This window comes from Mesoplodon densirostris, chromosome 7, assembly GCF_025265405.1.
Source record: "Mesoplodon densirostris isolate mMesDen1 chromosome 7, mMesDen1 primary haplotype, whole genome shotgun sequence".
In the NCBI taxonomy this organism is placed as follows: domain Eukaryota; kingdom Metazoa; phylum Chordata; class Mammalia; order Artiodactyla; family Ziphiidae; genus Mesoplodon; species Mesoplodon densirostris.
In genome coordinates, this window is record NC_082667.1 from 101,762,423 (window position 1) to 101,783,452 (window position 21,030).

General features: G+C 35.6%; 1 protein-coding gene across 1 annotated transcript in view; it reads right to left on the reverse strand.

The window, feature by feature from the left end:
* C7H11orf65 (chromosome 7 C11orf65 homolog) overlaps positions 1-21,030 on the reverse strand; it is a 43,393-nt gene that overhangs the window by 11,141 nt on the left and 11,222 nt on the right. The window lies entirely within an intron of this gene.

A 21,030-nucleotide genomic window follows, 5' to 3' on the forward strand; every position in this document is an offset into this window, starting at 1 on the left:
GGAAACAATAGCAAAGATCAATAAAACTAAAAGGTTGTTCTTTGAGAAGATCAAAAAAATTGATAAACAATTAGCCAGAATTATCAAGAAAAAAAGGGAGAAGGCTCAAATCAAAAGAATTAGAAAAGAAGAAGGAGAAGTAAAAACTGACACTGCAGAAATACAAAAGATCATGAGAGACTACTACAAGGAACTATATGCCAATAAATTGTACAACCTGGAAGAAAGGGACAAATTCTTAGAAAAACACAACCTTCTGAGACTGAAGCAGGAAGAAATAGAAAATATAAACAGACCAATCACAAGCATTGAAATTGAGACTGTGATTAAAAATCTTCCAACACACAAAAGCCCAGGACCAGACGGCTTCACAGGGTAATTCTATCAAACATTTAGAAAAGAGCTAACACCTATTCTTCTCAAACTCTTCCAAAATATAGCAGAGGGAGGAACACTCCCAAACTCATTCTACGAGGCCACCATCACCCTGATACCAAAACCATACAACGATGTCACAAAGAAAAAACTACAGGCCCATATCACTGATGAACATAGATTCAAAAATCCTCAACAAAATACAAGCAAACAGAATCCAACAGCACGTTAAAAGGATCCTACACCATGATCAAGTGGGGTTTATCCCAGGAATTCAAGGATTCTTCAATATACGCAAATCAATCAATGTGATACACCATATTAACAAATTAAAGGAGAAAAACCATATGATCATCTCAATAGATGCAGAGAAAGTTTTTGACAAAATTCAACACCCATTTATGATTAAAAAAAAAACCTCCAGAAACTAGGCATAGAGGGAACTTACCTCAACACAATAAAGGCCGTATATGACAAACCCAGAGCCAACATTGTTCTCAATGATTAAAAACTGAAACCATTTCCACTAAGATCAGGAACAAGACAAGGTTGCCCCTCTCACCATTATTATTTAACAAGTTTGGAAGTCCTAGCCATGGCAATCAGAGAAGAGAAAGAAATAAAAAATCCAAATCGGAAAAGAAGTAAAGCTGTCACTGTTTGCAGATGACATGATACTATACATAGAGAATCCTAAAGATGCTACCAGAAAACTACTAGCTAATCAATGAATTTGTTAAAGTAGCAGGATACTAAATTAATGCACAGAAATCTCTTGCATTTCTATACACTAATGATGAAAAATCTGAAAGAGAAATTAAGGAAACACTCCAATTTACCGTTGCAACAAAAAGAATAAAATACCCAGCAATAAACCTACCTAAGGAGACAAAATACCTGTATGCAGAAAAGTAGAAGACAATGATGAAAGAAAATAAAGGTGATACAAACAGTTGGAGAGATATACCATGTTCTTGGATTGGAAGAATCAACATTGTGAAAATGACTATACTACCCAAAGCAATCTATAGATTCACTGCAATCCCTATCAAACTACCAACGACATTTTTCACAGAAGTAGAACAAAACGTTTCACAATTTGTTTGGAAACACAAAGACCCCAGATAGCCAAAGCAATATTGAGAAAGAAAAATGGAGATGGAGGAATCAGCCTCCTGGACTTCAGAGTACACTACAATGCTACAGTAATCACAACAGTATGGTACTGGAACAAAAACAGAAATACAGTTCAATGGAACAGGATAGAAAGCCCAGAGACAAACCCATATACATATGGTCACCTTATTTTTGATAAAGGAGGCAAGAATATTCAATAGAGAAAAGACAGCCTCTTCAATGAGTGGTGATGGGAAAACTGGACAGCTACATGTAAAAGAATGAAATTAGAACACTCTGTAACACCATACACAAAAATAAACTCAAAATGGATTAAAGACCTAAATGTAAGGTTTATAAAGCTATAAAACTCTTAGAGGAAAACATAGGTAGAACACTCTATGACATAAATCACAGCAAGATCCTTTTTGACCCACCTCCTGTAGAAATGGAAATAAAACCCAAAATAAACAAATGGGACCTAATGAAACTTAAAAGCTTTTGCACAGCAAAGGAATCCATAAGTCAGACGAAAAGACAACCCTCAGAATGGAGAAAATATGTGCAATTGGAGCAACTGACAAAGGGTTAATCTCCAAAATTTACAAGCAGCTCATGCAGCTCAATATCAAAAAACAAACTATCCAATCCAAAAATGGGCAGAAGACCTAAATAGACGTTTCTCTAAAGAAGATATACAGATTGCCAACAAACACATGAAAGAATGCTTAGCATCACTAATCATTAGAGAAATGCAAATGAAAACTACAATGAGGTATCACCTCACAACAGTCAGAATGGTCATCATCAAAAAATCTCCAAACAATAAATACTAGAGAGGGTGTGGAGAAAACGGAACCCTCTTGCACTGTTGGTGGGAATCTTAACTGATACTGCTACTATGAAGAACAGTATGGAGGTTCCTTATAAAACTAAAAATAGAATTTGCTATGACCCAGCAATCCCAGTACTGGGCATATACCCTGAGAAAACCATAATTCAAAAAGAGTCATGTACCACAGTGTTCACTTCATCTCTATTTACAATAGCCAGGACATGGAAGCAACCTAAGTGTCCATTGACAGATGAATGGATAAAGAAGATGTGGCACATATATACAATGGAATATTACTCAGCCATAAAAGGAAACAAAATTGAGTCATTTGTAGTGAGGTGGGTGGACTGAGAGTCTGTCATACAGAATGAAGTAAGTCAGAAAGAGAAAAACAAATACCGTATGATAACACACATATATGGAATCTAAAGAAAAAAAAGGTTCTAAAGAACGTAGGGGCAGGAGAGGAATAAAGACGGAGATGTAGAGAATGGACTTGAGGACATGGGGAAGGGTAAGGTAAGCTGGGCCAAAGTGACAGAGTGGCAGGGACTTATATACACTACCAAATGTAAAATAGATAGCTAGTGGGAAGCGGCCACATACCACAGGGAGACCAACTCGGTGCTTTGTGACCACTTATAGGCGTGGGATAGCGAGGCTGGGAGGGTGACACAAGAGGGAGGAGATATGGGGATATATGTATATGTATAGCTGATTCACTTTGTTATAAAGCAGAAACTAACACATCATTGTAAGGCAATTATACTCCAATAAAGATGTTAAAAAAAATAAAACAGTGACAGTTTTACCTCTTCCCTGCTTTTAATTTCTTTTTCTTGTCTGATTGTTGTGGCTAGGACTTCAGTACTATGTTAGATAGTAATGGTAAGACTGTGCACCCTTATCTGATTCTTGAATTTAGTGGGAAGGCTTTCAGCTTTTCACCATTGAGTATGGTGCCTGCTCTGGGTTTGATGCAACTAACCTTTATTATGTTGATATATCTTCCCTCTATACCCACTTTGATGAGAGTTTTTATCATGAATGGATGTTAAATTTTGTCAAATGCTTTTTTTGCATCTAGTAAAAAGACTGAATCAGTAATAAAAAATCTCCTGACAAATAAAAGCTTGTGACCTGATGGCTTCACTAGTGAATTTTAGCAAACTTTGAAAGAAGAAGAAATGCCAATCCTTCTCAAGCTTTTCCAAAAAATTGAAGAGGAGGTTACACTTCCTAACTCATTCTATGAGGCCAGCTTTATCCTGATACCAAAGCCAGACAAAGACACTACAGGAAGAGAAAACTACAGACCAATATCCCTACGAACATTGATGCAAAATTCCTCAACAAACTACTAGCAAGCAGAATACAGCAGTATATTAAAATTATTATCACAATGAACAAGCTGGATATATACTTGGAATGCAAGGATGGTTCAAGATACAAAAATCAATCAATGCTCTCAACAAATCCAGTATAGAGGGGAACATATCTCAACATTATAAAGGTCATCCAAGCCCACAGCTAACATTACACTCAATAGTTAAATGCTGATAGCATTTCATTAAAGATCAGGAACAAAACAAGCATGCCCACAGTCACCAGTTTTATTCAACATAGTATTGAAAGTCCTAGCCAGAGCATTTAAGCAAGAAAAAGAAATGAAAGGTATCCAATTGGAGAGGAAGAAGTAACACTGTCCTTTCACATAGATGACATGACATTATATGATATTATATATAGAAAACCCTAAAGACTCCACCAAAAAACTGTTAGAACTAATAAATGAATTCAGTAAAGCTTCAGGATGCAAAGCAAACATACAAAATTTGTTGCATTTCTATACACTAATAATGAACTATCAGATAGAGAAATTAAGAAAACAATTCCATTTACAATTGCATCAAAAAGAATAAAATATCTAAGAATAAATTTAACCAAGGAGGAGACTTCCCTGGTGGTCCATGGGCTAAGACACTGCACTCCCAATGTAGGGGGCCCAGATTCAATCCCTGGTCAGGGAGCTAGATCCCATATACCTCAACTAAGTGTTCACATGCCACAGCTAAAGATGCCACATGCCACAACTAAGACCTGGCATAGCCAAAAAAGTAAATAAATGTTTTAAAAGTTTAACCAAGGACATGAATGACCTGTGTATTGAAATTTACAAGACATTAATGAAAGACATTAAAGACACAAATAAATGGAAAACTATTCCATGCTCATGTGTTAAAAGAATTAATATTATTAAAATGTCAATACTTGCTAAAGCCATCTACAGATTCAATGTAATCTCTATCAAAATTCCAATGGCATTTTTCACAGAAATAGAACAAACAATCCTAAAATTTGTATGGAACCATGAAAGACTCCTATTAGCCAAAGCAATTTTGAGAAAGAAGAACAAAGCTGGAGGCATCATGTTCCCTGATTTTGAATAATATTTAAAAGCTATAATAATTAAAACAGCATGGTACTGGCATAAAAAAAACAGAAACACAGATCAATGGAATAGAATAGACAGTACAGAAACAAACCCACACATATATAATCAATTAATTTATGACAAAGGAGACAAGAATATACAATGGGGGAAGAAGAGTCTTTTCAATAAGTGGTGCAGGGAAAATTGGACAGCAACATGCAAAAGAATGAAACTGGACCACTATGTTACACCATACAGAAAAATTAACTCAAAATGGATTAAAAATTTGAACATAGGACCTGAACCATAAAACTCCTGGAAGAAAACAAAGGTGATAAGCTCCTTGACATAGGTTTTGGCAATGACTTTTGAATATGACACCAAAAGCAAAAGCAACAAATTCAAAAATAAACAAGTAGGACTATATTAAACTAAAAGCTTCTGCACAGCAAAGGAAACCATCAACAAAATGAAAAGGCAAACTACTGAATGGGAGAAAATATTTGCAAATCATATATCTGATAAGGGGCTAAAATCCAAAATATGTTTAAAAACTCATACAACGCAATAGAAAACAAACAATCCAACTTAAAAATGGGCAGAAGATCTGAATAGACATTCTCCCAAAGAAGACATACAGATGGCCAACAGGTACATGAAAAGATGTTCTACATCCTCAATCATCAGGGAAATGTAAATCAAAACCACAATGAGATATCACCTTACACCTGTTAGAATGGCTATTATAAAAAAGACTAGGAATAACAAGTGTTGGTGAGGATGTGTAGAAAAGGGAACCCTTATGCACTGCTGGTAGGGATGTAAATTTGTGCAGCTGCTATGGAAAACAGTGTGAAGTTTCATGAAAAAATTAAAAATATAACTACCATATGATCCAGCAATGTTACTTCTAGGTATTTACCTGAAGAAAATGAAAACACTAACTCGAAAAGATATATACACCCCATGTTCATTGCAGCATTATTTACAATAGCCAAACAGTTCAGTGGTATATGGAAACAACCTGAGTGTCCCATAGATTGATGAATGGATAAAGAAGATGTGGAATATATACACAATGGAATATAACTCAGCCATAAAGTAATAAGAAAATTTTGCTATTTGTGACAACATGTACAGACCTCAGGGCATTATGCTAAGTGAAATAAGTCAGACAGAGAAGTATAAATACCTTATGATCTCTCTTATATATGAAATATATTAAAAAAAAAGAAAAACAGAAAAATAAGTAAATAGAAAACCAAGCTTATAGATACAGAACAGACTGGTAACCTCCAGAGGTGGAGAGACAGTGGAGGGTGGGTGAAATAGGTTAATCACTTTTGGGTTTTCTTTTTTTTAGCTTAGATAAATTGAATTTTTAAAAAAAAGAAATGTATGAATTTTCACTTAGAGCATTGGATTATCCCATCTGATAGCTGTCATATGACAAGATGTAATCTCTGAGTCTTCAATAAGTAGAAAAATATACAAATCAGAAAGTAATGTAATGGAAGTCTTAAGATGAAGTCCTATAGTGTCTGCCTCAAGCAGGATCTGAATTAACATGTGATGTAGGGACTGTGTCTACTACTAGGCATACTCTTAGGATCTCAACTAGTATTTACCTGACCACACCTCAGATATTAAGTATTGTATTTCCTGTAGGCTACTGAAGCTTTATTAATTTCATTTATTTATCTATTTTTCCTATTAGAGTGTGTTAAAAATTCAATCAATATAATATAAAACATTAACAGAAGTAAGGAAAAAACCTACATGATTATCTCAATTGATGCAGGAAGTGCATTTGATAAAATTCAGCACTGTTTCATGATAATAACACTCAATAAACTTGGAATAGAAGGAAACTAGCTCAACATAAAAGTCATAAATGAAACTTCCACAGTGCACATTATACTCAATGGTGAAAGACTGAAAGCTTTTACTCTGAAATCAGGAATAAGGCAAGGATATCCACTTTTGCCACTTCTATTCAACATAATACTCAAAATTCTAGTCAGAGTAATTTGTCAAGAGAGAGAAATACAAGGCACCAAACTGGAAAGGAAGAAGTAAAATTATCTCTGTTCACAGATAACGTCATCTTATATGTACAAAACCTTAATGATTCCACCATAAAAACCCCAAAACCCAAAAAACAAAAAGCCGTTTTAGAACTAGTAAATGAATTCAGCAACGTAGCAGGATACAAAGTCAGCACATAAAAATCAGTTGCATTTCTATACACTAACAATGAACAATCTAGAAAGGAAATTACAATAGCAGTTCTACTTACAATTGCATCAAATAGAATAAAATACTTAGGAATTAACTTTACCAAGGAAGTGAAAGATCTGTCCATTGAAAACTACAAAACATTGCTGAATGAAATTAAAGGAGACATAAATAAATGGAAATACATCCCATGTTCATGGATTGGAAAACTTAACTTTGTTAAGATGTCAGAACTACCCAAAACAATCTACAGATTCAGTGCAATCTCTATCAATATCCCAATGACATTTTTTGCAGAAATGGAAAAACTCACCCTAAAACTTATATGGAATCTCAAGCGACCAAGAATAGTCAAAACAATCTGGAAAAAGAAAAAGCTGGAGAACTCACACTTCCTGATTTCAAAACTTACAGCAAAGCTACAGTATTCAAAAACAATGTGGCACTGGCATAAGGACAAACATTAGATGAATGGAATAGGATAGAGAACCCAAAAATATACTCTCCTATATATGGTGAAATGATTTTTTTCAAGGATGCCAAGATAATTCAATGGAGAAAAAGACAGTCTTTTCAATAAATGGTGCTGAGAAAACTGAATATTTACATGCAAAAGAATGAAATTTGACCCTTATCAATCATCATACACAAAATTTTACTCAAAATGGATCAAAACCAAATGTAAGACCTAAAACCATAAACCTCTTCAAAGAAAACATAGGACAACAGATGAAAAAAAAACAGACAAAGTGAACTTCATGAAAGTTAAGCATTCTGTGCATCAAAAGACACCATTAACAGAGTAAAAAAGCAAATCAGAGAATGGGAGAAAATATTTTCAAATCATATATCTGACAAAGGATTAATATCCATAATACTTGGAGAACTCCTAAAACTCAACAACAACCACAACAAAAACAAAAAACAATCAATCTGATTTTAAAATGTCAAAGGACTTGAATAGACATTGCTCCAAAGAAGACATACAAATGGCTAATAATCATATGAAAGGATGCTCAACATCATTAATCATTAGGGAAATGCAAATCAAAACTGCAGTGAGATAACATCTCATGCCCCTTATGATGATTACTACAAAAAAGTGTCGGTAAGGATGTGGAGAATCTGGAACCCTTGTGCACTGCTAGCGGCAATAAAAAATGGTACAACCACTATGGAAAAAAATATGGTGATTCCTCAAAAACCTAAAAATAGAATTACCATATGATCTAGTAATTCACATCTGGGTATTTCCCTGGAAGAATTGAAAGTAGGGTCTCTAAGAGAGATCTCTGTACACCCATGTTCATAGTAGCATTTTTTTTTCAAAGGATGACTCCCTGCTTTTTTTTTAATTATTTATTTTTGCTGTGTTGGGTCTTTGTTCCTGTGTGAGGGCTTTCTCTAGTTGTGGCAAGTGGGGGCCACTCTTCATCGCAGTGCGCGGGCCTCTCACTATCGCGGCCTCTCTTGTTGCAGAGCACAGGCTCCAGACGCGCAGGCTCAGTAGTTGTGGCTCACGGGCCTAGTTGCTCCACGGCATGTGGGATCCTCCCAGACCAGGGCTCGAACCCGTGTCCCCTGCATTAGCAGGCAGATTCTCAACCACTGCGCCACCAGGGAAGCCCCATAGTAGCATTTTTAACAATAGCTAAATGTGGAAAACCATGTATCCATTAACAATGAATGGATAAACAAAATGTAATATATACGTAAAATGGAATATTATTCTTCCATTTAAAGGAGGGAAATCGGATATATAACATAGATGAACCTTGAGGACATTATGCTAATTGAAAGAAAAATAGTCGCAAAAATAAAAAACTCAGATAGTGTATGATTCCCTTTATATGAAGTACTTATAGTAGTCAAAATCATAGAGACAGAAAGAATGGTGGTGCCGGGAGTTTGGAGGGGGTATGGAGGGTTATTATTTAATGGGTATAGAATTTCAAGATGAAAAGAGTTCTGGAGATGGATGTTGGCAATAGTTGCACAACATTATGTATTTAATACCACTGAACTGTACACTTAATAATGGTTAAGATGATAAATTTCATCTTATGTGTATTTTACTACACAAATAAACTGGAGTAAACTAAATTCTTATTTATGCTGCTTAAACATTTATTATCCTAAAAAGGATCTCATCCAAAATTGAATGATTGAGTAGGTCAAATAATTAAACTTTTCCAATATTGTCCCAGTGCTATCAGAAAAGCGTAATGCAAGAATTTTGTTTATTTGGGTTATATAAATTAATACAGGAATTATATTAATTTTCCAGTATACATAATGAGAGGAAATACAAGGTATACATAAGATTTACAAGTAACCTGTTGTTTGGTAGTTTTCTTACACATAATCAGGGAAGGAAGACTACTGAACTGAAAGACTGAAGATGTATTTTAGTTTTAGCTCACAGCGCTACTTAACATAACCACGGACAAATAGCTTAACATCTTTTGGCTTCCATTTCATTGCTTGTAAAATAAAAGCACTGTAATAAATTAACTCCAAAGAGACTTTCAATTTCACAAGTCTCTGAGTTTAGCTTATAAAGGACACAAGGCTCCAATGGTCAAAAAAAAGAAAAGGGGAAAAAAGGCCCTATACTGAACACAGAGAGAAACATGGATTTTACTTAATCTCAGTTATTAATAGTTCATTGTATAAATGTCACTCATTACATTTGCAGTGGCAACATGGTTCTGAGATGCTTTATCATAGTCCAAACTAAGTGAATATAATTTTACTTAAAATTTAAAAATTCTGAACCGTTACTTGTAAAATGCTAAATTTAAAAGGATTTACAAATCCCAAAGTCCTGCAGTATTTAGAACTGTATATATAACACACATCTACTAATATGTGCATTATATTTAGAGAGACAGAGACCAAACAGAAAAACTGTCTAAAAGATATGTCATTTATAAGGAAAAATGGAAGAAAAACCTATTTACATATTTTATTTAAATTGTTTTTCTCTTTTGATGTTTAAACTTACATAGAGCCTTAAAACTAAAGATGTTTTCTTCCTAACTGTGTATATTGCTGAGTTTTAAAAATTGAAACTTTTAAGAGTAAGGAGAAAACGCTCTATGAAAAAAATGCTCTGTGACTTTTTTATTTCTCTTCAAATAGGTTTAATAATATAGGAGGCATGCGAATATAGGTTAAATCTTTGGGTCTGAAGTAAGACAGACCAGTGTTTAAATCATATTCAACCTCATACTTAATTGTGTGATCTTATAAAAGTTATTTAACTTATTCCAACTTCAGTTTCCTCATCTGTAAAATATGGGGAGGCATAGTACCCACTTCATAGAATTGTGAGGATTAAATCAGATGATACAGGTAAAGCATTTAGTATAGTTTCTGGTCCATCATAACCATTCAATATATTATATCTATTATTATAATATAAACTATTTTCAAATATAAGAACTATTCACATGCATTATTCTGTATAAAAAATAACATAACTGAACATTATAAACATTCTCATAACTTATAAATAACTATTAGCATAAATAATAGTAGGAATGATATTTGGTACTTAAAAGATTTGTTAATTTCTTTGTGAATAGTGTGATAATCAGTTTTTATGCATTTTTTTTTTTTTTTTTTTTGGTACACGGGCCTCTCACTGTTGTGTCCTCTCCCATTGCGGAGCACAGGCTCCGGACGCGCAGGCTCAGCGGCCATGGCTCACGGGCCCAGCCGCTCCGTGGCCTGAGGGATCTTCCCGGACCTGGGCACGAACCCGTGTCCCCTGCATTGGCAGGTGGACTCTCAACCACTGCGCCACGAGGGAAGCCCAGTTTTTATACTTTTTAAGGACACTGTCACTACTTCTATCATTAAAAGGGATAAACACAGAAGTAAACCTTGCTGAGATTTATCATAAATAAAAATCATATCAAAATTTTAATTTTCAAATGCGTGGAAAAAATAGCAAAATAATTATACTGAATTTTGAAACATGGTGGTCACTTCAATTCATTACTTTTTCTGTCCATGTTCTTTTGCATTGTTCAACATACAGAACACTGTTACCTGGTTATTCACAAATAACCATAGAAACAGGGCAATATTTAAACAGCATTAGAAAAATAGATAAATATCATTCCCTATTTAACATTTCATTTCTGCTTAAAATCCAAAATTATTCATAGCATTGCCTAGATTTATCTACTCTAAAAGTTATTAGGTAAATAATACACATATACATTCTTGTAGTAAAAATTTCAAACAATATAGTACTACAGAGTAAAAAGCAAAAATCTCCCATTCCCCATTTCTTCTAGTCCAGTCCTCTGTTCAAAGGTTATCTTTATCTCTATTAATAGATGTGTGATTCTTCTAGCTCTTTTCTTATATATTTAAATTTGGACTATACATATGTATATATACACATACACACACATACCATAGAGGATTATTTATTTGCATTAATGTGATGAAACGATACATTTTTCTGCTTTCTTTACTTAACAATATATGTTGGAGATTTTCCATGTTAATACATATAGATCTGCCTCATTCTTTTTATAGTTGCACAGTATTTCTAAGTATAGATACGTCATAATTTATTTACTCTTTATTATTGGACATTCAAATTGTTTCCATTGTTTTTTTGCTATTACAATTACAAAATGAATATCCTTATACATATATTTTTGTACTCCGTTGGATGGACTTTTATAAGTGGAAATGTTATGAGAAAAGGTATGCATATATATATTTGCATTGACTCTCTCTGAAAGGGGATATAAGAAAACTGCTGATTGTCTCTGGGGAGGGACCAGGGGGACTAAGGGACTGGATTTAGGAATGAAAAAGAGATTTTATTTTGGTATATTCTTTTATACTGTGTGATTTTGTTTCTATGATGTGTATGTAGCTCAGATATACATAACTTCATAAAAACAGAGTAGAGTATGCACACTAAAATTTTGACACAGCCAATTGTCCTCAAAAATGTTAATCAGTTTACACCTATAAGCATTCTATGAGAGTGCATAACTTCTAGATTTTACAAAAGTGAGAAACTAAACATAAATGGGACATTTTTGTCCCATTGGGACAAAATGGGACATATTTATTGTGGGTCTTTAATATGTTTTCTAATAATCAACTTTATGTGAGTTTTACCCCTGTTATCAATGCTTAGTGATTGAAGGTATAAAGCAACGTATGTGAGTGTGTGTGTGTGTGTGTGTGTGTGTATGATAGCACAAGATACCATTAGTGTTAATTCATGCAAATTACATAATTTTCCCCAAAACATTCTCAATTGTAGGCCAAGAGTAGGTGATCAATAAATAATATTTGCTGGCTGACTGAATAGAAAATTGGTTAAATAAATTATGATGCTTTCATAGAATAGAATCCTGTGAGAATATTAAAAGTGATGCTGTAAATGTACACACTGACATGGAAAATGTTTCATATTACGATGTTCAATTTTCAAAGAGCAGTTTATTAAACAGTTATCTGTAATAAGCTATTTGTCTTAGCTTCTCCCTCCCCCATTCAAATAGATAAGTCTTGTATATATATAACTATGTACATACAAATATGAATATGAATGTTAACCGTGCTGATAGAATTAAGGAGGAATTTAAAATATGTTTTTTTTGCTTATGTCTATAGTTAACATGTACTACCTGAATAATAATAACAGTTTTAAAAAATTAGTTTGTTACCAGCAGGAGAACAATTCACTGCAGGCTTAACTTGAAAAGTTAGCAGAAATAGGGTGTGGGAGGGATAGGGCATAAGGGGTTGGAGCAAATCTCCTGTAGGTGGATCTCTAAAAGTTATACTGCTTTGAGTGTGGTCCACAGACCTATGTCAGTCTCTGAACTACATGTTACTAGAAGAGATAAATAAAGAAATTGAGAGTAGTTTGAAGCTTTTATAGCAATTTTATATTGTTGTGCACAGACACACACACACACACACACACACACATGATCAGTGGGTTTGTAGATCTGTTATTTTTTATCTTTCTCTAGTAATTCATTTTTATTTTACAAAAGCAATGGTCTGCAACACATTGGAAATAACATTTTTAAAAGTTTCTTCACCACTGAAGACTGATCTAAAGTTTAGTCTTGGAATCAGGGCCAGGAGTTACATTTAGTTACATACAGTTCATGTAGGGTCAATAGCATTTGCTTAACATTCTAGAAACTGGAATCTATAAACTGGAATCTACCAATACCTGATGCCTCTGTACATAGATCAGACACCACTCATAAGGATCTTAATCTTGGTTAATGATCTTGTTATTAGTATTGCTTTAGTTCTCTTGTTTAGACTGAGTTTAGTATGATGAATGTTGGGGATTAGAGGCAGATTTTAACCTTTCATTAATATAATGCACCAATTAAAAGAGTTTTAAATAAATATTTATTGGAGGCAATAATACAATAAGTGACAAAGGAGGATAAAAATTCTACATATTATATTAATTCTTTGTTGTTTAAGCAGAAACTTTAATGAAGTGGAATGAGCCATTTACATACCCAAAGAGCTTTTTAGGTAGACAGAACAGCAAGTGTGAAGGCAATGAAATAGGAAACTAGAACAGGAAGAAGGCCAATGTGACTGTAGCCAACTATAGAGAAAAAGAGTGATAGGAAATAAAAGCAGAGAGGTAGTGGGATCACAGATTACATAGTGCTTTCCATGGTAAAAAGTTAGAATTTTATTGTAACTGTGATGGGAAGCTACTGGAGGGTTATATCAGAGGAGTAACATAATCTGACTTGTGTATTTTAAGTGTCACCCTGAAAGGGGACAAAGAAAAAAAAGAAAAACACCCCAAAACTAAGCTATTGCTATGGCTCAGTATGAATAAGTATACAACCATAACTATGTTAATATTAATATTAATCCTCCCAAAGTGTATGATACAACAACAGTAATATCCCATAATTATATACCCTATGATAATGCCACCCCTAATAACATGAATTTGGATACAACATGATTGGTGACTGGTTCTTGACTCCAAAGCAGGCTTACCCTGGATATTTAATTAAAGTTGACCCTTGAACATGGGTTTGTACTGCATGGGTACGTTTACATGCAAATTTTTCAATAAATATATTGGAAAAATTTTTTGGAGATTTGTAACAGTTTGAATAAACTTATAGGTGAACTGCATAGCCAAGGAATATCAAAAATAAAGAGGTATGTCATGACGGCATAAAATATATATAGATACTAGTCTATTTTATCATTTGCTAGTGTAAAATATACACGAATCTATTATAAAAAGTTAAAATTTATCAAAACTTAATGCACACACAGACTGAACATGGTGCCATTTGCAGTTGAGAGAATAGTAAACAAATGTAAAGATGCAGTATTAAACATCCCTGCATAAAATTAATTGTAGAACATACCATACCAGTGTAGTAATTTCATAGCCACCTCTTGTTGCTATTGCAGTGAGTTCAAGTGTTGAATCTGCTTAAAATGCTGTGTGACACTAATCATCTCCATGTGAGCAGTTCACCTCTCCAGTAACTTGCATATCACAGTGAAAGGTGATCTCTCGCAGTTCTCACCTATTTTTCGTCATGTTTAACGTAAACCCTGAATAACACCATGGGACCCATACAAAGAGCTGCTAGTGATGCTGGAAGTGTTCCAAGAAACAGAGTTCAGGACCTTACAAGAAAAAGTTGAATTGCTTAATATGTACTGTAGATTGAGGTCTGCAGCTGTAGTTGCCTGCCATTTTAAGATAAATGAATCCAGTGTAAGGACCACTGTAAAAAAAAGAAAAGGAAAGGAAAGGAAATTCATGAAGCTGTCACTGCAGCTATGCCATCAGATGTGAAAACCTTGCACTTTTTGCGAAATACCTTTTTGTCTTATATTGAAAATGTAGCTTTTATGTGGGGGCAGGATTGCTATAAGAAAGCCATACCTACAGACTCTAATATGATTCAAGAAAAAGTGAAGTCATTATATGACAACTTAAGGCAAAAGGAAGGTGAAGGATCTAAAGCTGAAGAACTTAATGCCAGCAAAGGGTGGTTTGATAATTTTAGAAAACGGTTTGGCCTTAAAAAATGTAAAGATAATAGGAGAAGCAGCTTCTGCCAACTAAGAGGCAGCAGACGAGTTCAGATGCCCGCTGAAGAGAAAGGAAAGGCTATCTCCCTGAACAGGTTCTAAATGCATATGAAAGTGACCTATTCTTGAAAAAAAAAAGTGCCACAAAGGACATTTATTAGTAAGGAAGAGAAGTGAGTACCAGGATTTAAGGCAAGAAGGGATAGGCTAACTCTACTGTTTTGTACAAATGCAGTTGGGTTTATGATCAGGACTGCCCTTATTTATAAACTTGCTAACCCTTAATAATTGAAGGGAAAAGATAAATGCCAGCTGCCAGTCTTTTGGCTGTACAAGAAGACCCAGACAACCAGCACAATTTTACTGAATTGATTCCATCAATGCTTTGTCTCTGAAGTCAGGAAGTACCTTGCCAATAAGGGATGCCCCTGGTCACTCAGAACTCCATGAGTTCATCACTGAATGCATCGAAGTGGTCTACTTGACCCGAAAACACAACGTCTCCAATTCAGCCTCCAGATCAGGGTGTCAATAAGGACCTTGAAGGCTCATTACACATGGTACTCTATGGAAAGGATTGTCAACCTCTATCAGAGAACCTCAATAGAGAGACCATCGTGGAAGTCTAGAAGGATTACACCATAAAAGATGCCATCGTTGTTGTTATACAAAAAGCAACGAAAGCCATCAAGCCTGAAACAATAAATTTCTGCTGGAGAAAACTGTCCAGATGTTGTGCATGACCTCACAGGATTTATTACAGAGCCAGTCAAGAAAATCATGAAAGGGATTGTGGATATGGCAAAAAAGGTAGGGGGTAAAGGGTTGCACGATATGGATCTTTGCGACATTCAAGGGCTAATAGACACCACATCAGAAGAATTAGAAGGCGACTTGATGGAGATGAGTGTTTCTGAACCAGTTCCAGGTGATAAGGAAGAAAACGTAAAAGAAGCAGTGCCAGAAAACAAATTGACATTTAGACAATCTGGCAGAAGAGTTCTTATTATTCAAGACTGCTTTTGGCTTTTTTTTACAACATGGACTTTTCTATGCTATGGGCACTGAAACTAAAGTAAACAGTGGAAGAAGGATTAGAACCATGTAGAAACATTTTTAGAGAAATGAAAAAGCAAAAAGTCAGACAGAAATTATGACCTATTTCTGTAAAGCTACACTGAGTATGCTGGCCTCTCCTACCTCCCTTTTCACCTCCTGTATTTCTTCTGCTTCTACCACCCTGGGACAGCAAAGACCAATCCCTCCTCTTACTCAGCCTACTCAACGTGAAGATGGTGAGGATGAAGATCTTTATGATGATACCTTTCCACTTAATGAATAGTAAATAATCATCATGCTGTAGAGTTAATAAACTTTTCTGTTATGTGTGTGAGTGTCTTCACGTGACAATCTAGTAACCATTACAGTGTGCCTCATTCTCCCTGTAATTGGAGAAACTGAATATGTCTATCATCACAGGTAAGTGGTTTAAAAATGTTAACAAGGTTTCCAGTGCTGTACTATGAATATGACTAGCACTGTACAACATAAAAATTTTATAATTCGTTCATTAGTGTATAGGCCAGGCTACTGTGAAGCCATCGTATCAACTGCACTAGGCGACCATAAATAAATCATATTTCTGCCCTTCATTATCAATGCATGAATCATTATACCTGTAGATTAATATGATTTTTTCACATTATCTTCATTTTTGATGTCTAGTGTTAGTAATACATAAAATGTCTATGGGGCTTTGTACCACATAAGACAATAATGTTGAAGGTATGACAGGAGGACAATTCATCGTGTAAACAGATGATGTAAACTCATGGCACCAACAAATAAAGTACAGCACTGTAAATGTATTTTCTCTTCCTTATCATTTTCGTAATAACATTCTTTTCTCTAGCTTACTTTATTATAACAATACAGTATATAATACATATAACATACAAAATATGTGTTAATTAGCTGTTTATGTTATCAGCAAGGCTACTGTAGTTAAGTTTTGGGAGAGTTCAAAGTGGTATTCGAATTTTCAACTGCAGGGGGTGGTCAGCAACCCTAATCCCACGTTGTTCAGGGTCAAGTGTGCTTTGTAATAACTCATCCTTACATCGAATGCAATTAAATTTTTGGAACCTACTTAGTGTTATGACATGTTTTTTTTTTTTAAATTAGGAAGATGAGGGTAGAGGATCAGTGTGTATATGTCCATATGGTTGGCGTAAGAGAGCTAAATTCTCATTTCATATTTTAAGAGGCTACCGGAAAATAGCCAAATCTAAAAGAAATCAAGACTGACATATACACACTACTATATATAAAATAGATAACTAGCAAGAACCTATTGTATAGCACAGGGAACTCTACTCAGTACTCTGTAATGATGTATATGGGAAAAGAATCTATATAGGTATATGTATAACTGATTCACTTTGATTCACTTTATTAGCAGAAACTAACACAACATTGTAAATCAACTATACTCCAATAAAAATTAATTTAAAAAATAAGAAAAAAAGAAATCAAGAATAAGTAGAATAACATGTTATTTAAATTATGGCTGTAGAAACCAAAAGAAGTGCATGTGCAATGAAAATAAAAGAGTAGGGATAAAGAATGACCACGGGGTATTTTAGTACAAACAGCCAAGGAAGGCCTCTCTAATTAGGAGACACTACTTTTCATGACGCAAAGAGGGAGCCATGGGAAAATGGTAGAAGAGGGTTCCAGGCACAGGGAACAAAAGATAAAACTGCCTTGAGATAAGGAGTTTGGTGTGTTGAAGTGGTAGAAAGGAAGAACACTGTGCCACTGGAGCGCAGAGAAGAGACAGAAGAGTGGGAGGTGAGGTAAAAGAAATAGGCAGGAGAGGCTGTAATTATATGGGAAATTGACAGGCATGGTTTGGCAATGTACCAGAGCTGACTTGGTTCAGTAGAGCCAAATTTTAAATTTTTGAGAATTTTGTGAGTTAGTTTTTAAACACAGTCATTCTTTTTTTTTTTTTTTTTTTTTTTTCTTTTTGCGGTATGCGGGCCTCTCACTGTTGTGGCCTCTCCCGTTGCGGAGCACAGGCTCCGGATGCGCAGGCCCAGCGGCCATGGCTCACGGGCCCAGCCGCTCCGCAGCATATGGGATCCTCCCAGACCGGGGCACGAACCCGTATCCCCTGCATCAGCAGGCGGACTCTCAACCACTGCGCCACCAGGGAGGCCCTCACAGTCATTCTTTTAAAATTAAATTATTTAAGCTTACAATTAAATAAAATAAAGGTAATACACACTCAAAACTCATCACTTACTAATTACTATACGATTGAAGGAGATCAGAATATACCACCACAAAATATGCTACTTCGGCATAAGGATTATTTTGAGCTTAAGGTAATTGAGAAATAGCATATGTAGGAAAAGCTCTCTATCCTCCCTTTATCTGCCTAAAAGCAGGACATACATTTCCTTGTCTGAAGGTGTTCCCCCTCTTCTCTCCCATACCAGGAGGAGAAAAATAACCATTATCACTGGAGACAAAATAACCATTATCATTGGCACTGAGATGGGTCTGCACAAACCAGCTTTACTTAAATAACCCTTACCCTCCATGAGCTTTCCCCAAATATTTACCCTCCCACAATTTACCACCTCTAGAAATCCAAATCTCTTTCCCTTTGTCTTGTCACTTCACAAATTTATCACCTTTGTTAAAATAATATACAAGCTCCAAGGGCTAAGCTCCCCTTTGGGTTTTCACTTCCTTTCCTGTATATGTGTAAAATTAAAATATTAACATCAAATAAAATTTGTAAGTCTTTTCTCCTGTTAATCTGTATTTTGTCGGTTTAATTTGCAGGCTCCAAGCACCAAACCTGAGAGTATAGAAAAAAATTTTTCCCTCTTACACTATTTTTTACTACTATTTATTTTCTTGTGGTTATTTATTTTTATTGCAGGGTTCCTCAACAGTGACCCATTGATGTTCTGGGCTGGGTTCTTTGTTGTGAGGGTTGTTCTGTGCACAATAGGATGTTTAGCAGAATCCCTGCCTTCTACTCACCAGATGCAGTAACACAGTTGTGACAATCGAAAATATCTCCAGACATTGCCAAATGTCCCCTGGGGAGCAAAGTCACCCAAGGTTGAGAACTACTGGTCTCTGCATATTATCTACTGGTATCTGTATGGTGGAAACTATAGCATGGTGCATTACTGCACATATCTTTCCAGTTCCTGAGGCATGTTGGTAGCTTGAAATTGGCCAGTGTGGGAGTATTTATATTATAGAAATTGACAAATGTTACAAATCAGGGCTTGATTTATTGTTTTGTTGGTTGTCGAGATTTAAGATAGTAGCATTTGAAAATGTTAACGCAGACTAATTCCACATGTCACCATTACACTATGAATAGCACAAAATAGTGATGAAATATTTTTCAGTATTCAAAATTATTACCTGACTCAGAAATGACTCACATTACTGAGGAATGATAAAGTTCCACACATTTCAGGAAAGAGAAGTGCTCAATTGTGGAGAGTCAAGTAAATGGAGGATAAAGAATTAGATTTGGCCAACTAAAGTTGCTTATTGGAGCAGCAAGGAAGAAAGCCTGTGTTGAGGAAGTGGGAACGCTGAGACAGTGAATATGTAGACGGTTCTTTGGAGTGCTGTCAGGGAGCAGAGATAAGGGGTATTTGCTGGAAGGTGGGAATGGATTCCAGAATTTTTTTTAAATATGGGAGACATTAAGGCACATTAAGATGTTGCTAGCTATGAAGGGTAAAGTCTTTCGAGTAGTTTAAAACGACAAGGTCCAGAGAAGAAAAGGGGGTAGGGACAGTTGCTGGCCTTAAATAAAAAACAATACTGATGTCATATGGTTATTATGAGGCTCCAAATAAATTAATGTGAAAACACTTCAGAAATTCTAAGATACTAAAAAGTACTATCAAGCCACTGTTCAGGTCATGAGGATTTTACATCCGGGTTCCACTTGCAGATTCAGAGATAAGATTTTTATCTATCCCAATTCAAAAACTTTTATTATAATAGATCATGGCTCTGCTGATCTATTCAGGCTTCATGAGAAAAAGATTACAAGGTAAGTCTTTGAAATCTAAGTTCCATTTACTTCTTTAAAACTTTGAAAATAGAATTTAAATTAATTTGCTTGGGGTTTCCCTGGTGGCGCAGTGGTTGAGAGTCTGCCTGCCGATGCAGGGGACAAGGGTTCGTGCCCCGGTCCGGGAGGATCCCACATGCCGCGGAGCGGTTGGGCCCGTGAGCCGTGGCCGCTGGGCCTGCGCGTCCGGAGCCTGTGCTCCGCAACGGGAGAGGCCACAACAGTGAGAGGCCCACGTACCGCAAAAAAAAAAAAATTAATTTGCTGGTGGTATTAGAACCAACCTATGCTACCCATTTTGTTTCCCCTACTGTTTTATTGAATAAACAAATGTGTTTCGCGATCTTTATCAATTTTGTAATTTCGCTTTTCCCTTTTCTTCTGTGGGCCTTTATAAGAGCGGAAGAGGTAAAAAAAAAGCTGCTTCGCCTCCTCCTTAAAAACGATTTTGCCCTTTCCATCTCTAAATAATGAAATGAAAAGACGGAAAACCATTTCATGAATCGAACAGAAAAAAAGTCCAGAAAAACACGTGAGGTACATTAAGTATTTCCCGCTCAGCCTGAAAGTGGACTAGACAGTATCTGCGCGGTGAGTGGGGCACTGAGAGCGCGAAGGATGGGCCGGGAGCTCTTCAACCAGAGGAACGCGAGTTCACCGAGGGCAAGGAGAGGAAACACGGAGGAAGGGGTTAATCCTGGCCAAGACTTTAAACAAGAGGCTAGATGCCCAATGGGGGCTTCAGAGAAACGTAACTTAATTAAGAGGGCTGGATAGGGCGGGGACCTCAAGGACCTGGGGACATCA